General features: G+C 41.4%; 1 protein-coding gene across 1 annotated transcript in view; it reads left to right on the top strand.

Moving 5' to 3' along the window:
* RAPGEF5 (Rap guanine nucleotide exchange factor 5) overlaps positions 1-25,872 on the top strand; it is a 159,782-nt gene that overhangs the window by 4,877 nt on the left and 129,033 nt on the right. The window lies entirely within an intron of this gene.

The raw sequence follows: 25,872 nt of genomic DNA, 5'->3' as shown, positions 1-25,872 counted from the left end.
AAAACTTATTTTCACCACACTCAGTTTTATTCTTTATGGACCTGGAAGTGCTCAGGAGGAGGAATCATCTTGCACACACAGAGGCACACACCTTTTTAATCACCTCTTCTGCTTCCTAGGTTCACATTTACACACAGATAAATACTGTTATACATGAGCAGCAAGGTTGCTCTTTGTCACAATAGTGGATCTGGAAAACCTTTTGGATGTCATGGTGTCAAACCCCATTACCCTGATTTTGTGAAAGATCCTGCTGATCTGTAGAAGCCTTCATCATGGATGTACCTTTTGGCTTGATCAAAGTTGAAGAGATATTGAAGAGACTATTTTCTCTTTTGAGACCTTGTAGTTACTTTTGTGAGGTTCCTAGAGGACTTTGTCCAGGCAGATGTTCTCAGACTGTCTTCACCTTAGCTTTCTTTTGAGCAGCTGCTTTGCTGTATGTGTGTCAGGATGTAGCTGGCTGTAGGGTTACAGGTTGAACATAAACTACAGAAGCTGTGGTACAGCTGCTAAAAGTCTACATGAGTTCAGGGTGAATCTGGAGAAGTTCATGGAAGAGAAATATACTGAGGATACATAAACCTCATCAGACACAGAAGGTTCCCAAGCTGAAAATAGCTGGAGGGTTGGAGCGCATTAGGGATATCTATCATGTATTCTGGCACTAGCAGTTGTCATGCTGTTGGAGACAACTCCTCTTTGGCAGAGGAGAAAAATCAAACTATATGCAATCTGTTTTAATTAAATGAAGCATCAGATCCTCTCAACCTACATTCTGCTAAACTTTTCTTCATCTCCTGTTAGGGGCTTTCAGTTGCTTATGTCATTCAAGTAGCTATTCCCTAATCATTTCTTTTGGCAGCCGGGGAGACTATAGTGTTGTTGATGAGGTTTTGCCAGGACATTAGAAACTGGCAGCTGGAAACACTCAGAATTTACTGTCCTTCCCTCCATGGCTACATCATGGTGGTGGTTGATATTCGTGTTTTGATTGAGCTGAGCATATAGATCTGCTCTGTACTCAGATAATCCTCCTGCAAATGACTTGTAGTCATTTATGGCAGTCCATATCCTTGTTGGCAGCTTCTCATCTTCGTGGTGCCTGAGTGACCTTGTACTTCATGCTGCTGAATTACACTCTTTTCCTAGTATTGCATTTCACGAAGGCTCCTAATCTTCCAGTACACCATTCTGTTTACATGGGTTTTGACAATACCTCCAATTTTGTGCCATCAACACATTTCATTAGCAACTTTATGCTCTTTTTACCAGTCTTGCTAATGAGAAGAAAAAAAATCATAATTATTTCCCTGATATCTATGTTTTTATATACTATAGAGACTTTAATTTTGACATTTCTTCTGCATTAAAAAGATGCAGCAATGTTTTGTGTAGATGCTGTACAGGCTGAAATCAGCACACAAAAGTGCTGGATTGACTCTGTGGGTTGGAAATTTTATTGTCAGAAGTATTATTGAAGTTGATTGATTGATATTGGTGACATTTTACTTTCAAGTCTGCCGCAGAGGTTCTACTCAGTAACTTAATACCCCCATCACTTTTGCAGCTATTAAGTGACTAAAAATAGTTGTGGTAAGTAGTCTTGAATTTTTCCTATTGTAACCAGGATTATTATGTATTCCTGTTAGATGTATTCTATTAAGATAATTATCCTTCACGTATCACATATAGTATCCTTAAACTTGTCAGCTCTGTGATTGGTGACATATGAATTATTGAGCAATGGATAAAATAGCTTTAGCAACAGTGGCCATGGTAGCTAGTGGGAAATTTCAATGCCTCATGTGTTTATTTGCATAATAATTTGTTTCATAGTCAGTCTTCAGTAAATTATTAAATTGAGAATACTTCTTAATTAACCCATGTGTTATGACATCTGAGAAATTATGCCTGGATTTGATTAACTACAGTTGAATGAAATGGAAAGTAAACCCATACTTCTGCCCTAGGAAATAATCTAGTAAGTTTTGCAGAATGCAAAGCTATTTTTCTCCCTGAGGTTGGGGATTATCCTGATTGACAGGATGATGCCCACTGCCTGTGGTCTTACACTGGTGCTGGGAGTGAGGCTTGCAATTCCTGGACTAAGAGACAGTCAGCTGCTCTTAAACATCCCTGGGAAAGTCCAGATGCAGCACTAGCTGGTGCCACTGCCAACACATGGGGAATAGGTGCCATCATGTGGCTTGTGTTCATGGGAGCTGCATAAAATCGACACAGATTCCTCGACACACCAAAAATGCTTTAAACTATGGGAGAGGCTCTGTTTCCTTTCTCTGCTTTGGTCCAGAGCACATCCTGATAAGCCTCTTTTTGACCTGCCTACCATAAACCAGACTTGACTGTAACCCCTTTCCCAGGCTGCAAATCGGGCTCCAGCTGAAAATACCTTGAGCTCATTTTGCTTGTGCTCAGATTTTAAATGCCTATTGTCTTGTGTTGAAAATAAAGCCTTCAGTTAAGGACTGCAGAAGCAAGTTTGATCATCCTTGAAGGTATTTTCTGGTTGGATCTCAGTGGTTTCACTTTTGGTTTTGCTCCCCTTCCTAAGGGATGTAGCTTGCAAATCCTCAGATGTGGTACTGCTGTGTATGGCTTGGAAACCTATCAAGGAAGTCTATGAAGGAAATAAGATCAACTCCACTGGAAGTAAAATTAGTGTCTTTGCAAAGTTTCTGCTAGTGTTACATCCTGTTGAAATTCTTGATTTAAAGTGAGCTGATTGCACACTTACAGGAAAACAAACAAAATTAACTTAGTGGAATTTTACACTTTGATTTGCTTGCTTACAAACCTGTACTATTGGTTAATTCAGAGTAGATTTCCCAGCTGCCAGGATGAATGAACAGCACCATACTGTACAATTATGACAAACTCTGTTAAGATTTGTATTCAGCTGTTGTTACTTGTATGTCCCCAGTGGCTTGAATTCCATTTGTGCCGTGAGGAAATTGCAAAATAAGCTGTGCATTTTTATACTGATGAAAATGCTGAAAAGACAATGATAGCTTTTCAAAAGGGCAAAAGAAGAGAAAAAAAAAAAGCAGAATATGTTGAGTTTCTGGGGTATAAACTTTATCCATGACACCTTTTTATTTAAACATTTTTTGTTACACCTGTGTTTTTGGCATGAGTTTAAGGATAAAAAAGAAGTCATTTGGGCTCTAAAGTTAAAAGCCATGGAAGCAGGATGTGAGTATTTGCAAATTCTAGGCATAAAATGCAGTAGCTATTCATAATTGTCACAATGTCTTTTAACTCAGTTAACTTATTGTTTGGTTTGGGTTAGTCTGACCTTGTAAAATGATCCTTTTCTAGACATTGTATTAAGCTAGGGTCAATTATTAATAATTTAAATCCTGTGGTATACAATTTTTTCTGATTAATTCATTTTTCGAAAGATATTTTCTTACAGAGAGACTCAGTGGTCTAACTGATTAAAAGTCAATATTTTTTTTACTTTTAGTGCTAAAAGAAAATATTCTGCTGATTGGAGGAGAAAAAAGTCCTTCAGTCTCTATAAATAGTAGTAGATGTGTATTCATAGCATCAGTAAGGATCTTCTGCCTTCAGTTTTAGAACTGAATTAACCCGTTAAATCTTAAAATGCCAGATTATTTCCTTTTTTGAAATACTGATTGTGAGGAATGCAACTTTTTTCCCCTTGTTGTTGAGGAGACTGCCTTTCTTTCCCTGCTTCCTAAACCTCATACTCAAGCCTTTATGTAACTGAGACAGGCATAGGATACACAAGTTAGAGCGATAAAGAAAGGAATGGTTGAGAGTCTTTAGTTTAATTATGGGGTGTGTTTTATCTGTGTCTGTCTGTGTGTGTGTGTGTTTTATTGTGGCAGCTTCTCCAGCAGCTGCCCCTTCTGAGCCTCTCTGCAGGTCGTGCATGTGTCAGTATCATCACTCTGACTGTGGAATGAGTGGCACCAAGCAAGGAGCAGTGGCTGCTTGAATTGATACCACCGGTGGAAGAAATGTCTGTCAAACCATGCCCTCCATGATGAAGTACATGGTGTGCAGTTTGTAGGTCAACATTGAGGAGGAGGAAGGAGTATTTTGGGTTAAAAAACTGAAACAAACAAACAAAAAAGGACCCCAAACCTCAAATCCCACAGAAAAACCCCAACAGAAAATTGAGGTCCAGACCACTTGTGAACATCAAGGATTTATGATGTGGCTTAGGAGAGAGAGAGAGAGCGCAGGTGTTTGGGGCTTGTTTATACATTTTTAAAGATGATAGACATTTAATTGTAGTTTTCTGGCCAAGTTCTCACCAAGAGAGCTGGACCCAGTGGACCTAAAACACTTTGTAATTTCAGATGGATGTGGTAATCATTTGCTGCAATAGACTGCTACTGCACACTGCTGAGCAGATGCTCCACTTCATCCCATAGGTGAATCCAGTTCAGTGATACATCAATTGATTTTTAAAAGATGGAAAGAAGGGGAGGAAAAACAATGCACACACACACAGCACTGAAAGTTGCAAAGCTGTTGTTTATTGGGTGGCTGAAGGAATGAGACAAAAGTATCACTTAGACCTGCTCTTGATCCCAGCTCATGTACAATCCAGTGCTTTGTTGTGATCTGTCGTTTCTGCAGTGCCTGAAGCCTCCTGACAGTAAAAATAAATCTGGGGGTGTGGGCTGTGAGTCTGATGCTGGGTCTGTGTTGCAGGACAAACTGTGTTGTGTGGTGTTTGCTAAGGAGGCCTGTGGGAGACCCAAGCCCTAAAAGGAACAGAGGCAGAATTGAGTAGTTAGCTGCCAAAGAAGAAAGAGGAGGACACAACCTATCCCAAGCTTAAGTGTGTTTTGACTTAAGCAGGATAAATTGTAACATCTGTCAGGGCTAGCACTGATTTGCATGTGGGAATACTCTAAAGCAGCCTTCCTTGCATTTTGTTGGGCAAAAGTTATTTAAGAAACAAAAATTAATAGTCCTGTTAGATTTAACTGTTATAAACACTTTTAAAAACTTAAACAGAGTTAAATTCCCATTGGCCAAGAATGGCATCATTATGTAAAAGCTGTAATTTTGATACTTGAAAAACTTATACCATGCAAATCATCTTAAAATTATACTCTGTCAGCTCAAAGAGTGTCTGCAAATGATTAAAAGACCTGTTCTCTTTCTTCCACAGGTATAAAAGAGATTGATAAAAACACTCAGCCTGTTGGAGCACAGTAATTCATAAATAGTATCTGTGTTTATGGCTTTTGATGGCAATTGCTGCAACAAAATACATAAAATGCAAAAAATAATAATGGCAGTCAAATTAATATGTCTTTATTTATATTTTTACTATTGTACTGAATAATACTAAGGAACATTGAGCAGATATTTAATTTCTTGTTTTATCCTATTAAACAAAACAAATGAGTTTCAGATTAGTTTTACCAAAGCTATTTATCTAATTATGGCTTTCACTGCACTTGAACGAATGGTTGCAAATCAATAGGTCTCTTAGGTTGCCAGGACATGCATTAATATTGGTGAGTCTCCAAGCTGAATAGCAGGAGTGATGTCTCTTTGTTATTTTTCCTTTCAGATATCTGTCCTCAGTTCATACAGTGGATGCATAAACTGAGAATTTACCTGAAGGCTTGCTTAAAGAGTTCCATTTATAAACTAATCATTTGCAATTCATTGTAGCAAAAAATATTTACACGATGCTGGTGGAGGTTTTATTTGAGAAAACCCAAAGCAATTTTTTCAGAGAAACCTAGAGTAGATAAAAACATGCTCTAGTGGGTCAAGATGATGGTTCATCTACTCCTGTACCCATAAGTCATAAGGTTAATCTAACAGGTAACAGTTTCAGCCATAAATATAATGTTTCTTGTGATTTCAAGAGAGTATGTGGACAAATGTTGTATTGCCTGTCTCCCACACTTTTTTGGTTTTGTTTTGTGTTTTCTTTTTGGTTTTTTGTTGTTTGTTTGTTTTCCCCCTAGTTTCAAATAGTCAGATGGTTTATACTCTGGTGCTGGGGGCTTGTTAACATTAACCATTTTAGTTACAGCTTTTCATGTTGTGCATCTGCAAAGCCAGTCTTTTAATGAATTGTATAGTGTTTTGTTTTCAGACTTATCTTGGAACATAAATTCACAAAGCTTCTCTGTGGGGTCTGGTGACAATAACTTTACAAGGGAAGGAAAACTGAGTTTTGTTTAATTCTGTTGTTGGTGAAAACATTTAGTTTTGATCAGTTTTGAATATTCTACCTTTAATTTCAGGGACTCTTCCTCTTTTCCTATGAGGCAGGGAACTTCCAACTTCTGTACATGTAACTTTTTTATTCTTTTTTACAGCTGTTTTTCAAGCAAGCAATTCCAATCTCACTAGATTACTCCCTCCATGCTGTAATCATTTTTGTTACCTTGTTTTGAACTCTGTCTGCTTCTGCAGTGTCCCTTTGAACTAGCGATGGCTTGTGCTGAATGTAATATCCTAGATGAGGCTGCACCACTGTTCTATATAAATCATGCAATTTCCTCCCTCTCCCCATCATGTAGGAATTTCATCCTGACAATCTGCTATCTCTGCAGAGCTCCTGGGGCCACTGATTAGTTCTTCACACAAAATGTCTTCCCAGCCATTCAGATTGCTTTCTTTTAGCTGATATAAATAATATAAAGCAGCATAAATTGTCAGCATACTTTTCCTTGCTTTTGATGTGGATAAACATAATTTAGCACTGTTTACTTGCCTACCTTGACTAGGTCTGTTTGAAGTTGTTTATAAGCTTCTGATTGTGACTAACCAAATTTGTGTGAACAAAATTTGCTTATCTTGATGCTGACATCATAAATATGTTTCATGAAACAGCATCCAGCCTAGGATACAATACTGGGGCATCTTTATGTTTTCTTTTTCACAATGAAAACAGTCCATTTAATCCTCTTCTTGTCCTTGATTATTTCTGTTTTTGATCAACCACACTGTTTTGTCTACACATGGAAGCTTGCTTTAGCTCCCTTTGAGGAGTTTTCTGTGTTAGGGTGAGTCCATACTGTCCTTGTTGAAGCTGGAGCTACAGCTGTGGAGTGTTTCTGTGTTTCTCTGAACATAGGAGAAAAGCAGAGAAATGCAGCTGATAGCATGTCAGTCTTGAGTTTGTTGCAGCATGCTCTGTCAAAGGCTTTGCTGTTCTTCTAAGGAATGTAAGAATATTCATGACCAGTGAAGCTCCTGTTTGGTGGGTGTACAAGTGTTTGGGAGGTTTTCCACAGACTGGCAACCATCATCATTGTCAAGTAATCTCTGAGCAGAGCTCTCTGCAAGGGTATTTCTTGACTCTGTTCCTATCACTATTTTCTTTAAAAACTCTAGTGATGGAGTGGTAAACAAGTTGTTAAGAAGTAGCTACTGCTCCAATACATCAAAGAAGAAAGACCAGTAAGGAAAGGTGTAGTTTTTTGTTCTTTTTAAAATAATTTCTTTTTATTTTTTTGCTTAGGCAACTTTATGGCAGAATTGCTACTAGGAACAAAACTATATAACAGGTAAACCAACAAAGAATTTTGAAGAATGTCACATTACAGACATTTGTTCTCTATTCTTGTAAAGCACTTCATTAAAAACAAAGATACAAAATGTCCTTGTAGTGAGTAGGCTTTAGCATTTAAGCAGAAAAGTGTAGCTAACAGAGCAACACTGCTATTAAATGAGTTGTGGTCTGATTAAAAACAGTATGAACTTAGGATCTTTGAGAATACATTTATTTTGGCTGTAGAAAAGTACCTACTTCAGTTGTTTATTAATAGCAAAACATGTTACAGGAAAATTTATGGCAGGATGGTGGGAGTTGATAAGGAAACATCACATTTGCCCCTTATGTAAATAAAAATAATTCCAAGAAACTATCCAGAGGCAACAACTTCTTGTTAAAAACTGTCCCTGGTCACTGAAAAGCTAATGGTAAATTTTGTGAAACTTCTGAAACTGGAAACCTGATTTCACATTTGTTTAATTTGAGTTAAGCAAGAAAACAGACTGCATCTTTATCCCTTGCTTTAGCAGTTCTTGGTGTTATCTGACTTTTAGAAACAAAGCTAAATGCTGAGGGTCTGTGACTCATCTTCTTTTCAGCCTGAGCCAACTCCAGCTTCAGTATGTGTATGCTTGTTTCTTTATACCATGACTTTTTCCCTCCTAAGTTAGTCATTGTTATCTCTTGGCACAAGTGAAGAGGTTAAAAACATCAACAAGCATGAGGCATGCTAAAAACATGCAAACAAACCTCCCAAGTTATCTTCCAAACCCCAGAGTGTTTCCATTCCCATTACTTTGTTGTTCATGAACCCATCTGATCTTTTGATCATATCCTGATGGAGGGAGTGGGGAGGTGAATTCCAAGGCAAGGGTTTACTGACCAGGAATAATGTCCTAGAGACCCTCTTCAGTTAACTTCTGCTGGTGTGTCCAGTTTCCAAAAAGGACATTATGACATTGCATAAAGAAAAAGCAGAAAATAGATTAGATAGAGCTGAAAAATTTATGTTGATTTTTTTTTTTTGAAAGCTTTGCATTTTGAAGAAGTCTCTGTGTGTATATATCTATGTACCAAACAGTTTTGTAAGCTCCTTTTAATTTTGGTACAGTTATTTCTGGTGCTGGACAAGCTACCAAATAGTAGTTAACCCACAGGCTTAGGCTGGTTTGGATAAAATGGATGAATGGATGGTGATTTGTGATGGTTGTTCCATTGAGATAAGGATGGTTTGAAGTAACATCTGAAAAACAGTGTGGGAAAGGATGGAGCAGTGAGCAAGGTGATGGGAGTGAGCATCAACTGTTTTTTGAAGACAGAGTATCTCAAAATGAAGGTCTCTTGCACTAAGTGGTGATTTGCCATCAGTCTGCTCTAGAGCCAGAGTTTAACCCCTGGGTTGTTTGTCCTTGCTGCAGAATATGTGATGGAGCTGGATGGGCTTTGGAGATTGTCATGGTGAAGAGTTTGAACAGAAATTACCTTCTTTGCCCAGGCTGCTTTGCTGAATTCATGAGAGTAAACTGAATGTCCTAGCAGTCTGTTATGATGTCACTGACATCTTGCTTTTTGTTAGTGTTTCTGGGAACACAGATAGAACATCTCTGTTGCTCTCTGACAGATCAGACACTCTGGAGGGAGCAATGCCATACACTTTGGATAATTTTTCTTTCCTGCTTTCAATCTAAATTATAATTTTCCATGTGCATATTGCTTGAACCAACTTTTCAAGACAGCAGTTCCCCATCTCTCCCACCTGCTTTGCGTAGGTCACGAAACATTTGCTGACTTAAAATGATGTTTATTAGTGACTTTGAGAACTGAGTAGGCTGGTAACTAGGATACAGTGGGTAAGTGAAAGGAGGGTAGCAGCATTTTGAAGTGATCATTGTTGCAAGCATTGGCTGTGATGCAGAATATCGAAGAATAAGAGAGTGAAGTCTCTTTGCCCCTAGGTCTGAAAAAATGTGGTCAGTCTTTACTTGCTTTTATTCTCATGGGACAATGCATGCCCTCAAGGATCTTAGGATAGAGATTTAACATGATGAGGCAGAAGAAGGTTGCTCAGTTCTATGTTGTTGCTTTCCATGGGTAGATAAAGGAGGATCCTGAAGAGCCCTGGACACTGGTCCAAGGGCAAGAAGGGTGCAGCTTCAAGCAGCACGCAAAATACCTGAGTTGTTCCTTAGTCTGGTAACCAGAAGCTCCTCCAAGTGTGCTGTTCCTAGCGCTGGCTGCCAGGCCTGGCTGTCCTCAGGTGGTGGAAATGTGACCCTGTAGACAGGCAGTGATGTGTGAGTCCTTTCCTCTGATTGTACTATGGCACCAGCAGACAGTTCTGCTGGCTCTTTGAGGTTGCTCTGTTCAGGATACACACAGCTGCACTTTGGCTGTGAGTAATGCAGAGGCTATTCTGCTTTCCTTTTGTATGCCCTGGTCACATAACTGATAAGCAAGCTCCTGTTCACATTGTGTCCCTCTGCTTCACTCTTACGTGTTCTAATGAGCATTTCTTTAAAAATAGTTACAGTGCTACTGCTGCTGTCTCCAGTGAGGGATGAGGTGCTCTCCTGGGTGGTTATCTCAGATTCTGCAGGTGCAGGCTGCCTCCTGTATATTTTGAAGCAGCCTTGAAAAAGTCATCCTCAACTTTCAAGCCAAAAAACTACTGGTTTAAAACAACAGTTCTCTGGAGGAGTAATTTTCCTTTCAGCACCTGATGTACAGGGGTCTTTTGAAACCTTAGAGAGTTCAGCCTCTTTGGCAAGAGATGCATCTTACACAGATGTGTGTTCAGTTTCATAACATGCAATTCACCTCAGATCCCTGCTCTGCTGTAATACTGTGGACTTTTTTCCACAGCACACATGTTTTTCATGCTAATTAGACTCAAGCAGTTTTCTTCTTTTGCATATGCTTTTGAGTATGAGAATAAGATTGACTAGGATATAGATATCATATGGTGGGACTTCTGTTGGGATGGAAAACTAGATAATAGTTGCAAATGTAATTAAAGGTTAATTAATTCAGATAATTTAATCAGATGTAGAAAAATCTTCTAATCCTTTGACTCTCAAATTGTGAGGATTTTTTTCTATTTATGGAGTAGCATCTTTCTTTTGTAGGGAAAAATGTGCCTTAAAAGTCATTTAAAGGATTTATAATGCGGTTTTAAAAATGGAAGAAAGGATAGGAACTTTCTGCTTTAAATGCCAGGTCTTGTTTTGCTGGAGGGAAATTATTGACATCATGGGGAACAACAGACTGATGTGGGACAAATTGAAGCAAGATTTGTTTGTTTGTTTGTTTAGTTAGGCTGTCTAGAATAGTTTTTTCACAGGTACTTTCTCCACAAAAGATTTAGTGCAACACAGTTCGATACATTCTTTTTCTGTGAATTTGAGTGGGGTTGTCATTTCAGAGGATGTTAATCTTGCCATAGGATCTTCTCAAATTTTGTAGCTTTTTGTTTAAACTGACTTTGGCTGTACATCTGAATGTAGTCTAAGCCTGAGGAGAGGTGCAGGGATCACTTCTGAAGGCCCATGCTGTCCTGGAAATAAGTAACAAATGCAGAGAGCCCTAATAGGACATATTTCATTTGTGATATTTTCAAATGTCTTTTGTTGGACCAAGGCCCTACCTTTCAAAACTGGAGGTCAAAAAGAGAAAATTCCCTGGTACCAACTGGAAAATCTCAAGAGATAAAGAAAACCCTTCCCCATAGGGATCAAACTTCCTACAGCAGTAGGAAGAAGGACTTGTAGACTTAATTATATTTAGAGTGACTAAATCTGCAGCAAGAAAATTTAAAATAATGCAGCATAAACCTGATTTGACATATCCATGTGCTAATAATATCAAATGTGTGCAAACAATTGTTTGTATGAATAAAGAATGAAAATAAAGATATATATCAGAAGAAAAGCAGGTAATTAAATTTAAGGATAAAGAATATAATTAAGGAAATATGCCTCATTAGGGTGAAAGTCTTGCCTCACTTGAAAGGCTGTGTTCCTTTCTTGAACTTATTTTCACAAAGGAGGTTCCTGTCTAAAGATGTCTGAACTGTATCTGTGAAGTTGTTGGGGTGCTGAGCACATCTTTTACTTTCTTATGAGATTAATTTTTACGACATATGTCATTTGTATTATTTGGTTTTGATTTTACAATATTAAGAAAATTTTACATCTCTTAGCTACTTGACACTTGAGCAATTTTACTGAGGCAAAAAGAAATACACAAAACTCATCTGTCTTGCAAATATATTTTCTGATTCTGTAACCTCTTAGTCTGGTAAAAGCTAAATTTACCTTAGCAGCTTTTAGTGGTTGCTCATATATTCTAGACTCTTCATGTTCGAATCATATTCTATATCTAGCGGTGATTGCACGCTGCTTTCTACATTGCTTTATGTGCCAAGCAGTTGGGATTGAATGATAGGCATGCAGTGGTTTCTGCTACATTGAAAAATTCAGATATTTTTGAACTGCTGTGTTTCTCAGGTCCCTTCCCATCTCAGACGTGACAAACCTCCCTTTGGAGTGGTTTACACTTGAGTTTTCATTTTTTCCTGCTTTAATGGCCAGAATAAAGACTTGCAAGGTGATCAGAGTTATTAGATCTCACTCTGCAGACTGTTTGAAGGTGCTGGTAGCCAGTTCCAAGTATTTCTGAGGCTTTCCCAAGAGCAGTTGAAGAGTTCCTGATCTATTTTGCCAAAAAATTGCTTGTGTGATCTAAGGGAAAGCTTTATTCTTTCTTTGTGTATTAAGTGCTTTTTGGTTCTCTGTACAGTGAGGCCTTGGCTGCTTCATGAAACTAAAGTAGTTATGCTTTAATAGTTTTCCCCTACAAAAAAGTAAATTACAGCTGTTCTTCTGGAAGTGGTTAAGAACTCCCACTCTCTGGTTCATAGTAGGTTGGCACTGGTTTGTGCCAAGAGCTACTGTCAGTGAAATTGTTATTGTTCCCAAGAGGTCACGTAACGGAGCGCCGCCAACACAAACCACAGCGCTGCAGATCCTCAAACTGTTAAGGCTGTAATGCAAAATTCTTCAAGCAGAGCTTGTTCACCCACCCTCAAGGCTGCTCCTGCTCTCAGAAAACCTCAGAAGCAAGAAAAGCAGAAGTTGGCAGTTTTACTCCAGATTTGTCATGTTTTAAATGTCCTATAGGTATTTGAACTTGGAGTTCCCAAGGGGCTGCCCTTGGTACGTGGAGGAGAGCTTGTGAGCTTCTAGCCCTTAGCTGGTAGCAGATTTTTACCTGTGGGTATCAAAGTGCTTCCAGAGCCTGCTCATGGTCATTCCCATTGCATGGGAAGGGAAATGCCTCACTGAAGGTGGTGACCACACCATGTTCAGGAATAAAACTGAGGTACACTGAACAGTCTGGTGCTTTTCCCTGTGGGCCACTTGTGAAATCAGAAAATCAGTTTCAAGAAACAAAGGGGAAATAGTTTGAATGTCTTGTACCAGAAACAGGTAACTGCTCTCTAAGAAGGAAAAAGGATTGGGAAATTACTGGATGACCTACCTTCTTGTGCAGGCAGTGGTAAAAGCAGGGCTTTCTGGGAGCAGGGACATAAAATTATAGGGACATTAAAAACATACCTTTGTGCACTTGTACACCCAGTCCTGGACAATCTGTGTGCAACCTATTAAAAGAAAATTTTAAAAAGTTGTCAGAAAGGCATTTTTCAAACAGTAAGCTAATGCAATTTACTGGGAGGTATTTTCATCATAATCAGAGCACAGAATTTTAATTTTGTCTTTTTGTACTTGAAACATTAAAGATCCTTTAGTTATTGAAAACCATAAAAGTGTGTCTTTAATTACAAATTGCTTCTGAATGAATTAAGATTTTAATGGATTTTCTTATTCAATAATATATGCACTCTATATTGACATTTTTAGCCATTTGTCGTCATCGTTCACAGCTGATTTGCTGACTATTTGCTAATATTTGAGGTTTTGTTCCTGCATCTGTGTTCACTGAAATAGCTGCAGCAATCTTGGATATTTTTGCCCTTCTGCTGTTTGCTAGAGTTCTTATGGTAGAGGTGAGCATTCTTGCAGCTGGGCTATGGGGGAAGCTCATCTGAAGGCTCCTGAGCCTGTGCTGGCAAAAATCAAGTACCCAACCATGCTGGTTTTGCCTGACACCAGAGAGGGAACATTTGAACTTACACCTACGTGTTGGGTGGTTGGTAGTGACAGGCAAGATGAATCACTTAACTGATTGTCTGCTTTAAAATTTTTATTATATTAAATCTCTGAGAAATGTGGCTTGCTGAAGGTCAGGTTTTGGCAGCACTATTATCTGCAGTAATGTTGACAGCTGGGGTACCTCAGCAATTGAGACCTGGCAAAGTGAGTGATATCACAGGAAAAAGTTTTGGTGGGGGGCTAACACAAAAATGTGTGATTTTAGAAGCCTCTTTTTAAATGCAGAATGTACATAGAAATGTACTTCTGGTTGCCCTGAAGCTCCAGAGACTTTTTCTCCCTTGCCTAGTACAGCCAGTTGGACTAGCAGAATTGAATTGTCTGGGAGCGATGGAGCTGGAGACAATTACAGAATTATTTGGGTGCTAAGGGAACTCCAGGAGATTGTTTGATCCAACACCTGCTCTGTGCAGGACAAAATTCAAAGCCAGAGAAATTGTGCAGGACGCTGTCTGGTAAAGTTAGAAAAACTCTAGGAAGAAGATTTTATAATCTGAGCATTTGTTCTTGTGTTTGACACACAGTTTCCTCATAAATTTCTTTTTACTAATGCATGTTTGTAAGTCAGTGTTCTTGGCTTTCAGAATGCCTTTGCTAAGTAGATGTACTGTGCTGCTTTCTTTTTTTTTTTCATTTGGAAATGTGTCATGAGAAGGTATTTTGCTGGCAACACAAGAAACATGTCAGCAGAGGTACTTTGAAAAGCTTTTAAGTATGCAGACAATCTGCATTTTCATGCTCCTGATCTCTCTTTTAACTGTTTTGTTGGTGTCTTTATTTAGATTTATCTGAAAATAAACAGTGACCTGCCACTGGGAACATTGTTTTAATTGTAGTGTGAAATATCCAGTGCACATTCTTTCGAATGCTCCAAATAGTGTGCTATCAAATTAAAACTTACATCATTAGAAATATTAGCTGCTACAAAAATGTTTAGCAATCTCTGAACCCCCCAACCCATCTACTCTTATGTGTTGCCCTCCAGATCAAAACCAGACCAGATGCTGGTGGCCAGGGACACAAGGGTAGATGACAAAAACCATCTACTGTATTTATTAGGTGCTAAGTTTTAAAAAATATGAAGTACAGCAATATTGTTAAATGTTTATGGTGACAGTCTGTACAGTGCCTATTTTTTACTGGCAGAAAGGGAGGATACTTCTTTCCTCTGAAATGTTGCTGACAGCCAGGAAGAATGAAATGCACCGGGAATTTTGTAAGGTAGCATTAGGAAGTGTATGGACTAGCTGGCAAATGAGAGCACAAATGCTGCAATAAAGTTTAGTTAAGGAAAGAACATGAATAGACAATTAAGTGTACTCTGCATATTTTAATGTTATATAAAGCACAATGAAAAGCAGCAAAATTCTAGCTCTTCATATTTAATGAAATCTCACTCCAAACATTGTATTAGCATATGAGTTGAAAATGTCCATTCTCTCTTTATAAGAAAGAGAACTCTTGTTTAAACTCTGTTTCTGTATAACAAAGTATGCCCATGCAGTCTACAGTTGTAGATGACATGGGTATTGTGTTTTCTTTAGCTGATGCATTTATGTGAACATGGAGTGGGAAGTGAAGTTCCCCATTGCTGACACCCTTGAATTTTGTATTGTCATTTTTTGCAAGCATAGTTAACTTCCTTTTTATGTTGACAGAGCAATGTCTCTGCTCTGTCAACATAAAAAGGATTTATTAGATGTGCTTTATGCCATCATTCCTTGGATAGTTTTAATGTAGCATAAACAAATGCTTCCTCTGAGCACAGCTGTCCCTGCCTGCCTCCCTCCTTGTCCCGCAGCCTGGCCCGTGCCCCCGCTGCTGCCTTGCTGGGGATTGTGTTTGTGTGGCTCCCCAGTGACCCCCACAAGGGAAACCATCTCTGTTGAAATGAATCTCTGTTTAATGAGCCCATTCAAAGCCACTGGCCTCTGGTTTGGGTCAGGACATGGCTTCATGGACAGGATGGAAGCACAAAGGAGAAGAGTGGCAGGAATGGGAAGCTGAAGCAGGAGGTGTAGAGAGAACATGACCTGCTTGTCAGCAGCCTCATTCCAGGGTACTGAATCTGATCATGGAGCTCATCATTAGCAGGAGCGTGGCTGTCTCCTTTCTTTAGTCACATAAAGTTCCTAACTAAGATATCCCCTTCTACTGGCTCACCACTCCTCCCTTTCCCTCAATCCAGGTGGGTATCAGGATGCTGCAGCTTTGTTTGAGGCACAGGATACAGATGGAGGAGCCTGTGTTGGTGCCTTCCTGAAGCTGGATTTATCCTGGGCTTTTCACCATGGTAGGACTGAGGAAGAGGGAGGAGAGAAACCAGCCAGCCCTGCCATATTGTCTTCTATGATATTCTTTTCTTTAATTAACTTCTTTTAGGCGTAGAAAAGGACATTGAAAATAAATTTTGCTCTTGAACATTAGATCACACTAGGCTCCAGAGGCTTTGAAAGTGGATGGTTTATGCCAGATAAAGTAAAAATTAGTTTTGTTTGAAACACAAACCCATGCAGCCATATTTAGTTTGCTAGGTACTGGAAAATAAAGAAATGCTTCTAAATGCATAGCTTTCCTAGCTGTCACTGACTCAGAAATAAGTCTTTAATCATAAAGACCACTGCTTGTCTTTATAAAGAGCATCCATTTTCTTCTCACATCTCTTTCTGTTTTGGAGGAAGTGAGAATGAACTATGGGTTGTGGGTTTCCCCTTCATGAAATAACTTATTTTGTAAGTTCTTTTTATACAGAAAACAGATGACAATACCTCCTTGGTTTTCTTTCATTAGTGACTCATTTGGGTTTCTCCAGAGAGCTCTTCAGGCTCCTCTGGGAACCCTAAATTGCAAGCTCTGCTGAATACAGATTTTTCTTTTTACAGCTTTTTGACCTTTTTTTGTTACACCTAAGTGTATGAAGTTTAAAATGACCAGGAGAAGATCTTTCCTTTATAAAAAAGATCCTTTAAAAAGGATTTTCTATTTAATCTTAAATAAATATTGATGCAGAGAACTGTCACGTTGGTTATTCTTCATTACCCGTGAATTCTGACAGTGGGGCTTCAAGTGGAGCCGTGGGAAGGTTGTTTGTTACAAATATTATTGGCAGAAAGTCAGGCATATTCTATGATTTCATATGAATGATATCCACTGAAAGTCAGCTAGCTTCCCAACCAACTCTGCTTGCTGTGCCTTAGCAACAAGAAAAAATCTGTTGCCACATGGAAACGGATTGGGATTCATGACAGCACTCCCTATATCCAGCCACCTTCAAACAACGGTAGCGTTTCCTCTACTGAACACAGCACCCATGTCTTACTTCTGCTTAAAACAACTACCATTTAGACAGCAGCAGGTGATATCAAATGCAAAATATTCAAAGGTGGCAAAGTGTTAAATCATATTGTTCAGTGATTTTTTGCTCCCTTCCCCCACTCCCTGCCTGGCATGAGTAAGCACTGGGAATAAATGGGCATTTACTCCTGCAGAAATGACTGCCTTCTTGTGTTGCAGGTTGGGGAGGGTGTGCCAGACAGGTACAGCCCAGCTTTGTTTCAGGATTTGTGTTCAGATCAGGGCTAGAGGGGAAACTCTCTCATTATTGTAGCTGCTTGCTTTTAGCAACTCCAGCAAATCTTTTTGATAAAAGAACCCCATAGGTTTTTATCAGTTGTAACAGTTGCAGTGGTTTCTATCGCTCTTATGGCATTATCATTGTCATGGTTCATAACAAGAGAACAAAATCTGGTTGGGACACAAATAATTACTTTTTGATTTGTGTGTGGAGTAGGAGGGAAGCCTGAGGGAAATTAAGTAAATACCTCTGGTGGATTTTTAAAATTTTTCCTCAGCCACTGTATTCTTAGAGCTGAATGATCATTGGAGAGAAAAGTACAAGCAGATGATTGTTTTTGAGAGTGAATTTGTATTCAGCTTTATTTGTGATCCTTTTCCATATGCTCTCATGGTTGGAATGTGGGAAGTTTCCAGCATGAGTACTTGTGAAAGTGTATTTTAGGTTTGGATGCTTAAATTCTTTTTGGATGTGTGTCTGAATATATAATTTCCTTTGTGATCACATTACCCAATTTAGGATTCAGGTGTTGAGGAGTTGCAGAAATCCCCCTGTCAGGGAATAGAAATTATCTCATTACCAGGTAGTCTGTGCTACACCATGTGCATTTCAAAATGAGATGATATTTGTTCAGGCTATTTATATTTAGGAAATAACAATACTGAAGCATTTGCTTAATTTTAAGTATATTGAGTAACCCAGTTTGATATGCACGAGTGTTGTACTAAATTCTTTAGGGACATAGTGACAGTGCCCTGAAACTATGAACAATTGTTTTGTTATATTTGTGCATAACAAAAATGTTTCTAGAACTGCCCTGCAGCATGGAGTTGATGATGGGCATATTTGCAAATTAGGCTCTGATCAAACAGACAAATATTGACGAGTGTGTTGTAAACTGAAAGCAGGTAAGGTTTGATTGTACACTGCAAATTCCAAAACACAGAATATTATGCTTATATTTTGGAAACACAACAGTTAAAAACCTAGATATTTGAAAAATCTGGAGTGGAAGCTTGAACAATTTACTGGGGAAGAAAAGCCATGATTCTGCCTTTCCTCATTTCTGTTAGTTTCATAATAAATCCCACTTTAGAAGATTTAGTAAAAGGAATAATCCTGACTAAAATAGAAATTCTTCCCTCCCATTTTTGTCTTTTTTTCTCACTAAGTGCGCATGAGTATCAGATGCTCTTAGAAGAAAGGCCAAAACATTTCTGTTCCATATTTAAAATTATTATTTCTATAGCCTCTTTCGAGGTGTTACATTATGACTTCTAGTGCAGACAGGTTGCTGGCTGCTACCACTGCACTAAATCCCAGCTGAGGAAAGCACTTGAACTGGAGCTTGAAGCACTTTTACTCTGTTTCTTTCTGAGCATGCTGGTGATTAAATTGCTAGCAGATGTACAGAGCATTGCTGATGCTACTGTGACTGCAGTGCTGGCAATGGCAGAAATACCAGCAGTTGTTGGAACAGCTTGGGCAGGAGGCGAAGCACAAGCAACTTGTAGGCAAGTCGTTCTCCCAAGCTAAGATGTGGCCAAAGCAAAATCCCAGCTCTAAAAATAAGGAGAAAATTCAAATGTATCTCCAAAAGATATGACTAAATCCATGCTCTGCAGTACCATTAGCCCCTTGAGCAGAACATTAACCAGGTTGTAGTAAATGCACAGGGAGTTGCTGTAGTGGACCCAGTTCAATGCTCTCCCAATGAAGGAACTAAGTCAGCATTTTACAGTAAGATACAGCTTGTTTTTTCCGATGGAGCCATTAGTATACTTTGTTGTGTAGTGTGTTGTGGGGTAATTTCTTTCTAAACCTCTAAAAAATCTGTTTGTGCCAATATATTAAAATAGTATCATCGATATCTTCACATGCTTCACTTTAAATAATGTCAGAAGTTCTTAGCTTGTGTTAAAAATAACTGTACAGTTGAAGCAATACCAATTTAAACTTGGGTATAGACTTTGCATTGTAGGATTAGTCTTTAAATAGGCCTCTGCTTCTAAAACTCAACCTGGAATATTTTATTCTTTGGCTTATAGTTCTATAAGCTGATTATATAGATTATAGGTAAATATTTCCTTCTGGTTGTTTCAATTACTTGCTGTTCACTTTATTTTAATCCTCCCATTCTTTTCATGTTATTACTCTACTCCTGGCAATTTTAGTGATTTTAAATACCGCAGTAAACTCCTTTATAATGTTTCCCAATTTCAGACTAATTTTTCTGTGGCGTATTCAGATTTGATACTAGCAGTCCTATTCCAAAACTTTCTCTGGGCTTCCTGTCCCAGCTGTCCTCCTCTGTCCCATGCAGGTTGTGTTCCCAAGCTAGGACGATGCCATCCCTGTGCCATGCTCATAGATCCCACTCTGGATCGTCCAGCCCACAGGACCTGTCCCTGCCTCTTTCTTCCTGCATCCCCAGCAGGGAAGATGAAGCTGCCTGTGCACACCTACTCGTGTGTGATGGGACAGCCCTTCTGGAGGACACCCAGTGCTCTGGATCTCCTGCACATATGGTTTTCTGTCCCACCACATGTGCTGCCACAGCCCTGTCCTGTCCCTGACATGGGGCTTGGCAAAGCTTCTCCTCAAGCTGGTGAGGAGGCACGTGGGGATGCCAGGGTGGCAGCAGCTAGAAAGCAGCACTTGGCGTGGGCACCATTAACTATTCCAAGGTAGTTTTTGCGAGAGATGAGCTGTTTGCCTGATGACTAATTGATTTGCTTTAAAAGCACATTTTGGCTCATTCTTAGAGCGATTTGCAAATGTGTTTTCAATCGGTGTGTGTGTCAAAAAAATTTTGGGAGAGCAGGCTATATTTACCAGATATCTTCAGGGAGAAGTGGTGCTTCTCCAACAGAACCACCCAAAAGTTGGGGTCTTTGAAGATGGGCTGGACCACTTATCCAGTACCTCTTCCTCTTCTGTAGGCAACTGCCCAGTTTGTCCCCAATAGCCAAAGCAGTCTGCTGAATAGAGGTGTGCTCAGTTCCTAATATTTATTTATTGAGGCAAGTTAGGAAAAAAAAGGAAAACGGGATCTATCATGGTAGCTAGGACATCAAAATCCTAAATTTCTGTGTTAATTTCAGCCTAATTGCAGTGAGTGTTTCAACATTGCACAGGCTGCACTAGCGTCACCATGAAAGATAATTTTTTCTATTCCAGAAAGCCACTTCCTGTTTTGTTCTACTTTCTCCTTTCCAGTTTCTATTTTATTATGCTTTTAGAAATTTTGGGTGGTTGGGTGCATGGCAGGCTAAATGTATTCTCATGGTCTCTCCAATGTTTCATCTTTGCTCTGCATTGATATGGGTCCAGGCTGCCACTGAAAAGCCATTGTCCTGTTGTCCCTTTTCAGAGCTGTGAATTCTTCCTGGTCTGAAGGATAAAGTAGAATTTTGAGTTTTTTCTCTACTGGTTTTCAGCATCAGACACCTTTTGCAGACTCCTCAGAATTTTTTCCTAAAATTTAATCTAAATTTACCCAATTTCAGTTTAAAATTATTACATGTCCTATATAATATTAGCTGTCCTTTCACTACACTCCCTGATAAGAAGTATCATGTCCTTTCTGTTAGCCCCCTTTAGATGCTGGAAAATATTACAAGATCTCCCTGGAACCTTCTTTTCTTCAGGCTGAGCAACCCCAACTCTCTCAGCTTGTCTCCATGGGAGAGGGGCTCCATTTTCATTATCAACTTAGTGGCCTGTGGTAGTGTGTTGTTAAGTTTCTTGTGTTATTCCCCCAATTTATGTATTGTTCTCCCCTATTATGTGTAAAATGGTTTCGTTCCCCCAGTTTTTCCCGCCACTGCTAGCCTGTCAGCTAAGTTGCTATAGCAACTGCTATTCATAGTTGCCGATATATAATTGCTTCTCCCCTGGTTTCCCTTATAAGTGAAAGTTGTTTCCTCCCTGTCCAGTCAATCACTCCCTTCCTCCTCCCAGGTTTCGAGAACCTTCTCCTCTCTGGAGATGGTGGTTGGCTGGGGTCCCAGGACACCTCCTTTACCTTTTGATTATTGGTCTCCATGGAGTGTCAGTTCTGTGAAGTTCATCCCCTCACCTTTCCTGATTGGCTCTGTCTGTACCCACCCCCTTGCTTTATAATCCTGTTTTCACCCCCTATGAAAAAAAACTTTTTCCCGGATGGTTTCCCGGTGTTTGGATGCGGCATCACCGTCAATAAACCGATGTTTAACCCCCGGGAAATGGTCAGTTCCGTTCCTCTCATATACCAGCGAGGTACGCCAGTCCGCAGCCAGCACAGCCCGAGGCCATCAAGCTCCGAAGGGTGCTGGCCAGGAATTGCAGAGGGGCGTCGGCCTTTCGCCCTCAGCTAGTCGGATTCTAAACTTCGGGCCACATATGATCCTCTCCGCAGATGGCGCCCAACGTGGGGCTTTACCGTACCCCGCGGACTGGACTTTAAATCTACTAGCCGTCAGACTTCCTCCGGTGTCAGTGGACTAATCCGCCTGAACTTTTCGTTTGCAACGCTCTTTGATTAGGTGAACCCCGGACTCGGTTCCTCCCCTGCCCTTTTAATTTTCCCTGGGAGCTCTACGCGGGGGACTGCCGTCTGCCGCCTTTCACGCTCGCGGTGCCCCGGCACGGTGACGCCAGGCCCAGCAGCGGGGCTCTCGGCGCGGCGCTGACTGGTTGCGGCGGGCTCTTACAGCGCAGGGCGGCTTTTCCGCGCGGTTTGCCGCGGCGGGGCCGCTACACCCCCCACGATCATGGGTGTGGGTCAGAGCAAAACCCAAAAAGGAGTTTTTTTTGTAGTTAAGGGTTTGTTACTTGGAAGAGGTTTTACTGCCCCCAAGAAAGAGTTGATAGTGTTGATTAGATGGGTATCTTCACATTTCCCTGAAGTTTCCCCAGAAGTTGCAAAAGAGCTGAGTTTTTGGGCAGCCGTTGTGGCCAAATTAGACCAACAGGTTAACGCTGGGGAACCCCGGTTGTCTAACGTGGCATACTGGGCAAGCAAAGTATTAACTTCGCTGCGCCCAGCCGGGAGTTCAAGAAAGGATCTTTCTTTTTCGAGTTTGTTCCCTAGTTCTCCCGGTTCCCGCATCCTTACCCCCCAGCCCTCTTCACACAGGCAGGAGCCCTCGAAAGGGATTTTAAAGGCCAACAAAAAGCAGGGAAACCATTCTGCCCCTGCTCCCTCTCGACTTGCTCAGCCTCCCCGTCCGAGGAGCCCTGCCCAAGTTCCTCCATCCTCCCCTTCTACCCCAGTTCCCAAGTCCCTAGTTTCAACCCCTAAGTTTGTTCCGCTTAGTAATGAAATTCCACAAAATAGCCCCTTTACTGTCCAAGATGGCGGGGACCACGCGGTCTCTGCCGCCAGAGCTCCTTCTTCTTCCGCTAACCCGTTCCTCCCAAGCACCAACCCCTTCCTTCACCCTGACCACACTCCTTGCTCAGTTACTCCTCTCTCATACCCTCCCTCCGTCCCGCTCACTCCTCAGCACTCCGCCCCACCTTCAGCTCCTCCTCAAACCCCTCCCCCGGTTCAGCCCCCCACTCCCTTCCCCCCCGCTCCGTTTTCGTTTTTCCCTCCGCCTCCGAACGCCGTCCGGGGGGCGGACAAGAGTACTTTGCCGCGCCCACTCCCTTGCCTTACGTCAGCTCCAAACCCCGCCTCAACCTCCTCCAGTTTCGGTTCCCACGCCACCCCCCCCAGCTCTCACGCTTTGTGTTCAGAGGAGGGGGGGGGGGAAAGCCGGACACTGGAGCAAGCTCCCCTATTAGAAGCCGCTCCTGTAACATATTATCTAGGGGAAGGGGGAAATGCACGGGCACAGTGGGTGCCTTTAGCACAGGTCCGAATAAAAGAGCTATGCAAAGCTCAGAAAGATTACTCCCGGGAGTCAGAATTCTTCCGGGGTTTGCTACACAATACCCTTGCTCAGGGAGATTTGGTACCGATGGATTTAAGGTCCCTCTTCTCTAGCCTGCTCAGACCCATGGAATTTAGGGTCTGGGTGAGGGAATGGAGGAGGGAAATAGTGGAAGTACTCCCAAGTTTTTGGGGGAACCTTACACTGTCCCATGACGCAGATGGTCAGTTAATTACCCAAGAACATCTTTTGGGTGAAGGACAGTGGGCTGAAGGGGCAAATCAAGCTAAAGCCTTATTCCCATCCCAGCTAGTAGAGACGGCCCGGGCAGCTGAGCGGGCCTTCTTTAAGTTAGAGGTAGTTACCTCCCAATGGGAAGATGCTGAGGTTTTGCAAGGAGCGCAAGAGCCATACATGGAATTTATCGAACGCCTATACAGATATGTGGAAGCGCAAGCGTTCGGAGAGGATGACAGGGAAAAAATGCTTGAGCAGATGGCTTATAGCAATGCCAACGCTGACTGCCGCAAGGCTATAAAAACTCTCCCTCGAAGTCCTAAGCCCACAGTAGAAGCCATGATAGATGTCGTAGTGCGTCAAGTCTCCCTGGCCCCAAGGCCTAAGAGAACATCTGTGCATTTTGCTGAATGCCCCAAGCAAGACTTCATAGAGGCTGAAGCTTCCCCCGTGGCCGGTCCTTCTACTTCTGAGTCCGGCAAGAAGACATCAGCAACCCATCCCTGCCATCTCTGTGGCAAGGTGGGGCATTGGATGCCTCAGTGTCCCATGCGCCAAGACTACATGGAATGGAGGCGGAAGCAAGACAAGAAGAAGACAGAGGAAAAAGACCATCCAAATGAGTCAGGCACCTCATCCCGAAGCAGAGGATGCAGAAGGAAGCTGAGTCACAGGTTCAAGCGTGCTCGCGGTGACGGAGAAAACCCTCCCAAACACCATCAGTTTCCTCAGATGTTTACTTCCTCCCCAATGCTGAGACTGCTGCTCCTACCCCTCTCGTCAATGAACTACCTCTGGTTTATTAATCCCAATCTCCCTCCCCCATTTCTTCTTCTTCTCCCGAACTGGATTTATTATTTGGGGCAGAACCATCTGTTTAAGTAATTTGCGTTTAACTGTTCACCTTTTGTCTTTTAGTACATTTCCCCAACTCACTTTTGATTTTCATCCTCCTAATTTGCAAGCTAGTCCAGAGGAAACTGACTGCGCCGAGTGCCACTGTCCCTTGCAATGTTCAGAAGACAAAGACACTCGTCATGACCAGCTGCGAGTTCCTGCATTCTAAGCTTAATTTGGACTTTTCTCTTCATTTTAATTTTTATTTGGTAAAAAACGGGGAGATGTGGTAGTGTGTTGTTAAGTTTCTTGTGTTATTCCCCCAATTTATGTATTGTTCTCCCCTATTATGTGTAAAATGGTTTCGTTCCCCCAGTTTTTCCCGCCACTGCTAGCCTGTCAGCTAAGTTGCTATAGCAACTGCTATTCATAGTTGCCGATATATAATTGCTTCTCCCCTGGTTTCCCTTATAAGTGAAAGTTGTTTCCTCCCTGTCCAGTCAATCACTCCCTTCCTCCTCCCAGGTTTCGAGAACCTTCTCCTCTCTGGAGATGGTGGTTGGCTGGGGTCCCAGGACACCTCCTTTACCTTTTGATTATTGGTCTCCATGGAGTGTCAGTTCTGTGAAGTTCATCCCCTCACCTTTCCTGATTGGCTCTGTCTGTACCCACCCCCTTGCTTTATAATCCTGTTTTCACCCCCTATGAAAAAAAACTTTTTCCCGGATGGTTTCCCGGTGTTTGGATGCGGCATCACCGTCAATAAACCGATGTTTAACCCCCGGGAAATGGTCAGTTCCGTTCCTCTCATATACCAGCGAGGTACGCCAGTCCGCAGCCAGCACAGCCCGAGGCCATCAAGCTCCGAAGGGTGCTGGCCAGGAATTGCAGAGGGGCGTCGGCCTTTCGCCCTCAGCTAGTCGGATTCTAAACTTCGGGCCACATACGATCCTCTCCGCAGTGGCCCTCCTCTAGACTTCTTCCAACAGATTCCTATCTTTATTATGCTAGGAAGCTGACAAATGGATGCAGTACTCCAGCTGGGGGTCTCAAAAAAATGCAGGAGAGGTGCAGAATCACCACCCTCAGCCTGCTGCTCCTCCTTCTTTTGATGCAGCCCAGGATACAGTTGGGTCATGTCCAGTTTTTCACCCACCAACACCCCCAAGTCCTTCTCCACAGGGCCGGTTTCAATCCACTCATCACCCAGCCTGTGTCCATGTTTGGGATTACCCCAACCCAGGCACAAGACCTACACTTGGCCTTTTTGAAATACATGAGGACTGCACAGGCCCAGCTCTCAAGCCTGTCTAGGTCTCTCTGGATGGAATCCCTTCCCCCTAGAGTATCAGTCATGCCACTCAATTTGTCATCCCCAGACTTGCTGAAGGTGCACTCAATTCCACTGTCCAGGTTCCTATGCTAAAATGTGAATGTTAAATAATATGGTCCCTGAGGGACAACACTCATCACTGGTGATCAAGCACAACCATCAAACCATTGACCACAACTCTTTGAGTGCATCCATGACTTTCCTTTCCCACTGAGTAGTCCATCTGTCAAATCCATGTCTCTCCATTTTAGAGACAAGGATATGCGTGG

Source organism: Zonotrichia albicollis, chromosome 1 (genome assembly GCF_047830755.1).
Source record: "Zonotrichia albicollis isolate bZonAlb1 chromosome 1, bZonAlb1.hap1, whole genome shotgun sequence".
Classification (NCBI taxonomy): domain Eukaryota; kingdom Metazoa; phylum Chordata; class Aves; order Passeriformes; family Passerellidae; genus Zonotrichia; species Zonotrichia albicollis.
The sequence above is the reverse complement of the archived record's forward strand: the minus strand, read 5'-3'. Positions and strand labels throughout refer to the sequence as shown.